Source organism: Chinchilla lanigera, unplaced genomic scaffold, assembly GCF_000276665.1.
Source record: "Chinchilla lanigera isolate Chin_1 unplaced genomic scaffold, ChiLan1.0 scaffold00067, whole genome shotgun sequence".
In the NCBI taxonomy this organism is placed as follows: domain Eukaryota; kingdom Metazoa; phylum Chordata; class Mammalia; order Rodentia; family Chinchillidae; genus Chinchilla; species Chinchilla lanigera.
Genome location: NW_004955468.1, coordinates 11,766,594 through 11,772,699, shown reverse-complemented (window position 1 = coordinate 11,772,699; position 6,106 = coordinate 11,766,594). Strand labels below are relative to the sequence as shown.

The following is a 6,106-nucleotide window of genomic DNA, read 5'->3' as shown; positions in this document are numbered from 1 at the left end:
CTTGGTATAGCTGTACTTGTCAGTCAGGAATTCCAGGTGCCCAGGAATGTTCCTCCCACAGTGCTGTAGAAATCCAGGGGAAAGGGAGCAGGTGAGCACCCGTGTGCAACATGCAGAGCAGGGAGTGCACAGTGCCACGCTGTCTGCAGCTGCAGGTTCTTGCTCCTGTACTGCTCTGTTCAGCAGGGGTCAGAGACTCTTGAAACACTGCCTCATAGAAAATGGTGTGAGCCCCATACTGTATAGGATTTTAAATTTTCTAATGGCCACATTAATAAAACATAAAAGCAGCCAGGTAAAATTTAACTTTAACCAAATTCTTTTTAATATGATATATCCAAAATATCATCTCAACACATAACCAATATTAAAGCTATTGGGCTATTTCATATTCATTCTTTCTTTCAGGTAAGTGTATTAGTTAGGATTTTCCAAAGGAACAGAAAAAATGAAATGTACATATAATCATAAGAGGAGATTTATTAAATTAGCGGAATAGTCCCACAGAGGCTGTCTTCGGGCTGGAGAGCTGAGGAAGCCAGTGGCTGCTCAGTCTGAGAAGGTGAAAGTGTCAGAATAAGAAGGACCAATGATGCGGCCTCTGTCACTGATGCAAATCTGCATTCAAAGGCTGAAGAATGAGCCCGTCGTGGTAGTGCTGGTCTGGCAGGCTGAGGTAGGAGGATCAAAAGTTTGAGCCCAGCCTGGGCAACTTAGTAACTCAGTGAGACTATCTCAAAATAAAGAAGGGTTGGGGATGTGGCTCTGTGTGAAAGCCGCAGATTCAATGCCTAGGATCTACTCTCCCAGATGTGAAGAATCTGGATTCTGATGTGCACAGGGGATGGCAGCAGCAAAAATGCACTCGTGAAGATGATGTCTTGATTACTTTTCTCTCGTTGCTGAGACAAAATACCCAGCACTCAAAATTAAGGAAGGAAAAGTTGATTTAGCTCACAGTTTGTGGAGATTTCAGTTCCTAATCAGCTGGCTCCAAGGCAGGGTAGCAGGACACAGGGGCAACAGTTCAAGGGGGCAGAAGACAGCAAAAGCAACAGCAGCAAAAACGGCTGGGGGAGAGCAAGCTGCTTCTCCTCCTTGTGTTATATGCAGGCTACTCCCACCCAGGGTGGGTGTAGCACTCACACCATCTTGGTGCCCCCCTCTTGCACAGGTTCAGGATATTTACAAAGTGAAGACCCTGGCTCCCTGCTGAGTCAGCTAAATTTCTAAACTTCTCAAGTTGACACAATGTGTCAGCCGTTACAGACCAGTGGAGACTGTGCAGCTAGGCAAGCATCCCCACCATCTGTTTGTTGTTCTATCCAGGATCCCAGCCGATTGGACAGTGCCACCATATTGAGGGTGAGTCTTTCCTCTCGGTTTGCTGACTCACATGCCAATCCTCTCTGGAAACAGAATGTGCTTTACCAGTTTGCTTTACTGATTTTCTAAGCATTTCTTAATCCTACCCAGCTGACAACCCAGTGTAACCATACTGAGTCTTTGGAGTGTGGTGTGTATTTTATACTTATAGCATGCCTCAGTTCAGAAAAGCTGCATATCAAGTATTTAATAGTCACATGTAACTTGTGGCCACTACACTGGCAACTCTCACGGATCCAAGGTTAATAGTGAGCTTTACTGAATGATCACGATTACGTGTATTAAATCACTGACTCCCCACAGGCTGCCACTATCTCCAAAGGAATGTCAGTGTATTCTGTGATTTGTGTTCTCCTTCTTCCATCTTTAAGGGGCAGCTCTGTCTCCACCTCTATTTCCCTCTGCTTCTGTCCTTGTGTGGCTGCTTCTGCTTCCCTTTTAGGACCCTTGTGATTACACTCAGATCACCCAGCATACTCACTTCATCTCAGGATCCTTAATTTGATTACATTTGCAAAGTCTCTTTTACTGTATAACATTTTCAGGTTCTGAAGATTAAGATGTGGGCATCTGGGAGGGGCCCACACAGCAGGGACTTTGTTTTCTTTATCATGTAAGGAAAACTCTGAGCAGAATCTGCAGTTTTTCTTCTTCCTCCTTGAACCTTCCGTGTACCGCAGCTCCCCCACTCCTAGGAGAGACTGTCTCTTCTTTGTCCCCTTAGTCTGCAGCCCTAGAGGGTCCTGCGGAGGTGCAGTCTTTCTTCTCCTGTGTCTCTGGTCCTTCTCTTAGCCCAGGTCCTTTGGTCTCATGGATGATGTGCTGAGAATTGCATGTATCTCTTTCCCCTGCGAGTTAGAGATTTCCAAGGAACACTTCTTTCTGCTTTGTGCTTCTCATTCTTAGAGAAGAGGAAGGGAAAGGAGCAGAACTGTTACCACAGGAGGCATCTCTGTGCTTGTAGAAGGATCTGAAAGGTCATGTAGTTCAGCCATCCCACCCATGCCCAGTGAACTCTACAGCATAGCAGAAATCAACTTGAATTAATTTGAGGAAAAAAACAGCGAGCATTTCTGGCTCTGATTTCTTGCCTTTTTTTGGCAAGTAGAGGACCCTTTCCCTAGGAAAAGGGACTTTCCCTGTCTCCCTTGGGCTCCCAGCCCATTGTCAGTGATTAGGAGATTCCAGTCCGGGGCTTCTCAAATACCTGGCAGTCAGATGTGCCTCACTGCACCCAAGTAATGAAGCGTCTCAGACAAGGTGGGACTGCAGAGGAAGAAGCCGGACACCAGTGGCAATAAGAGAGGAGCATAGCCAGTGTTTTGATGACTGACTGGGATGTTGAGCCTTAAGCTAGAAACTTTAATGTTGCTACATTTTATACACACATGTGAGTATATGCATAAATGTAGATGTACTTAATTTTTTTTTTTTTTTGGTCTTTTTGAGACAGGGTCTCACTATGCTGTTCAGGCTGGACTTGAGTTCACTTTGTAGCCCAGGCTGATCTCAAACTTGCAACGATCCTCCTGCCTCAGCCTCCCGAGTGCTGGGATTACAGATGTGCGCCACCACGTCTGGCTTATGTACTTAATGTTATACGAAGGTTGAGCACCTATTATGCACCATGCACTGCAGTCGTGTTGAGAATAGAGAGATGATTTATTCCTATGCTAAAGGTTTTCCTGAGACAAAGAATTGCTGGGCAGTTGGATAAATGCTGTAAGAGTTGTTGGTATTGAGTAAAGAGAGCACAGAAGGAGGTATATTTCTTCTGCTTGGGAATGTTTCTGCTGTATTCAGAGGTAGGGTCTTTCAGGAGGCAATCAAGTTTAAATAGGATCATTAGGGTGGATTGAAATCCAATCTGACCACTGTGTTAGAAGCTGACTGCTTATAAGAAGAGAAAATTTGGAAACAAGGAGACCACACAGGCCAAGAGAAATGAACACATGAGCCCAGGGAGAAGGTGACTGTCCACAAGCTAAGGAGAAAGAACACAGGAAAAACTAGCCCTATTGATGCCTCAGTGTCCAACTTTAGCCTCCCAATAGTGAGAAAATAAAATTCTGTTGTTTAAATTCCCTAGTCTGTACGACTCGCTGATTTATACAGCTACAAAGCCTGTGGTGTGCCCAGGAAGAGTGGAGGAAGATCTCCCTCTCAGGAAACCTTTATGAAGAAGTGGACATTTGAAATAGGTCTCAGAAGCAATTCAAAGATCACAGGGAGAAGGTGTGTGTCTGTGTGGATGAGAGAGAGAGAGGGAAAAGAAAAGGCACTAGGAGAAGGATGTTCAATGCAGAAGAAGTTATCTGGCCAAATGGGCTTAGGAAAGTGCAGATAATCCCATGGAACCCTCAGGAGAGGGGCTGGGGTGGATGTGAGAGCAGACCCTGAAGCACAGGCTGATTCTAAAGTAGCTTACGTCTTCTAGTTTTATCTTGTTAGTGACCAGACTGTGAAAGCAGAGTGTGACAAGAACAGCTGTATTTTAGCAGAGGGACTGTGCGGAGGAGGGACTGAGGGATAGCAGGCTTTAGCAGCCAGATCAGTTAAGGAAGCCCAGGAATGACAAAAGTAGAAATGAGAGCAAGCATGTGGGGACAGGCATGGGACCACACCTGTGAAGGGCAGGAAGGTGTGGAGCCAGGGAGCAGGGCCTCCAGGCTCCTGTGCAGACAGGGCCGTGCCGGGAGGAGAGGGGCTGGAAGGAGAGCTGAGCGGGCTGCCTTTATGCAGGGGCAGTCTGAGAAGGCCTGCTGGAAGGGTGTCCCAGAACTGAGACCTCCCCTGCGTTAGTAAAGTCTCTCTCCTGCAGGAATGGCTTTCTCTAGTCCCTGCCTGTGCTCAGTCACTGGCTGGGAGCAGCCTGGAAAGTGTGGCCTTAGAGTGAGCACTGGACTCTTCCACGGCGCAGAAGTTGAAGGTCATAGGCCAGCAAGGCCCCTCCACCACTTTCTTACAGGGAGACCTGAGCAAGGTCCCTGGTCAGCCTGGAGAGGGCTGCAGCAGCCTGGTCTGAACTAAGGCAGTAATAGGAGACAGAAAAGACGTGGAAAGGGACTACACCTCATTGGCAGCTCTGGTCTGAGGGGTGGAGGTTGTTCTACCAGTCTCTCAAAGGGGCTTCAGCTGTTTCCTGTGGATGTGTGGCTGCTACCTGCTCTCCTCTTTTTTGGCTGGGGCAGGAGATCCCCTCCATTCTTCTTGGGCATACCACACACACCACAGGCTCGGTAGATGTGCCAGTCAGCTCTAGCTTCTATAACAAGTAGCACAGGCTTGGGGCTTGAACAGCAGGCTTTTATTTTCTCACAGTTAGATATACCAAACAGGTTCATAATTTAAAACAAAGACATTTTCCAGCAGGCTTCCTCCCTGCCAGCAGCTTGCCTCCCATGATGTTTCCGCAGATAAGCTGTCTTTATCTGCACACCAACCCACTGTCCTTCCAGGTCAGTGATCTGCCTGAGAAGATGATGGTGGTGGCGGTGGGTGGGGGAGAAGAGCAAAGGGAGGGTCTGCGAAGAGTGGCTGGAGACACTTGAGAGCTGAGCCTCCCTGATTTGAGTGGCCCCAAGGATCCAGCCCATAGTAGAATGGTGTCTGTGGCCCGGATGCCCACCCTGGAAACCACTGTCTGAGAATCACTGTTCTATCAGGTGGTGAGGGCTGAACTCTCTGCAGTAGAAGAAATGGAAAACAGTAGAAGACACGCATTGCTGGTTAGAACTTCCTGTGCCTTGGTCTTGCTCCAAGTGTTCCGCTCCTCTCCCACCAATATCCTTCTCTAACTCTCCACTCCTACCCTGTGCTCTATCCAGTCCTGACCATCTGATGTTCTCCAGAACATGCCACGATTTACCGTCTCTGTGCCTGGGTTGGTGCTGGTTCCTTTGTGTGCAACTTACATGACTTTTGGTTGCCTCCAAAGCTCTTCTCAGGCCTACAAGGGAGAGCTCCAGTTTCACGGGCTACCCTCTCTCTTTAATTCTGACACTTTGCCCTATGTCTTCATGCCTGTTTTGTCTTGCATGGCTTCACTGTCCAGGGACAGGAACTCTTTTATGCAACTTTGTGTTCACAATTATAAATAGCACAATGCCTTATATACAGTGGAGCTGGATAAGTCTTTGTTGAGTAGAATTGAATTTTAAAAATTGCCTTATGGGGGCTGGGGATTTAGCTCAGCGGCACAGTGCCTGCCTGGCAAGTGCAAGGTCGTGAGTTTGATTTCTGGTACTGGAGAAAAACAAAACAAAACAAAAAAATTGCCTTGTGTTATTTTCTTCAGATAATTTATGGTAGAATGCCAAAAGACTTCTTCTGGCCAAGAGAATATTTTTTGGCTACCATACCTTGACTCTTAACTCCTGCCTTTTGAAGCTCGGATTGACTTAACCTGCTTTGCTTTACTTGTTAAAACTTGTACATTTACCAAAATGAGCTCATAGCTTCATCTAAGCCTACTTCCTCAGGAAGATTTACATTTTTCTGAACATTTATAAACATCTTAGAAAAATTTCTAAATAGATACTCCGTGGTTTCCTCTTACGGGTTCTAGCAGTATTTGCATATTAAAAGAAGAACTTGAGAGACCATGTGGCGGCCCGTGCCTGTAATTGGAGCACTCTGGGAGGCTAAGGCAAGAGGATTCCAAGTTCCAGCCCAGCAAGGACAATTTAGCAATTCAGTGAGACCCAGTCTCAAGGTTAAA

General features: G+C 46.7%; 1 protein-coding gene across 1 annotated transcript in view; it reads left to right on the top strand.

The window, feature by feature from the left end:
* The first annotated feature begins 1,323 nt into the window (after positions 1-1,323).
* Positions 1,324-6,106, top strand: part of Slamf9 (SLAM family member 9) — a 25,683-nt gene continuing 20,900 nt past the window's right edge. The window contains exon 1 of the mRNA XM_013522438.1: positions 1,324-1,365. The gene's annotated coding sequence lies outside the window, so the exon portion shown is untranslated. The remainder of the gene's footprint in view (positions 1,366-6,106) is intronic.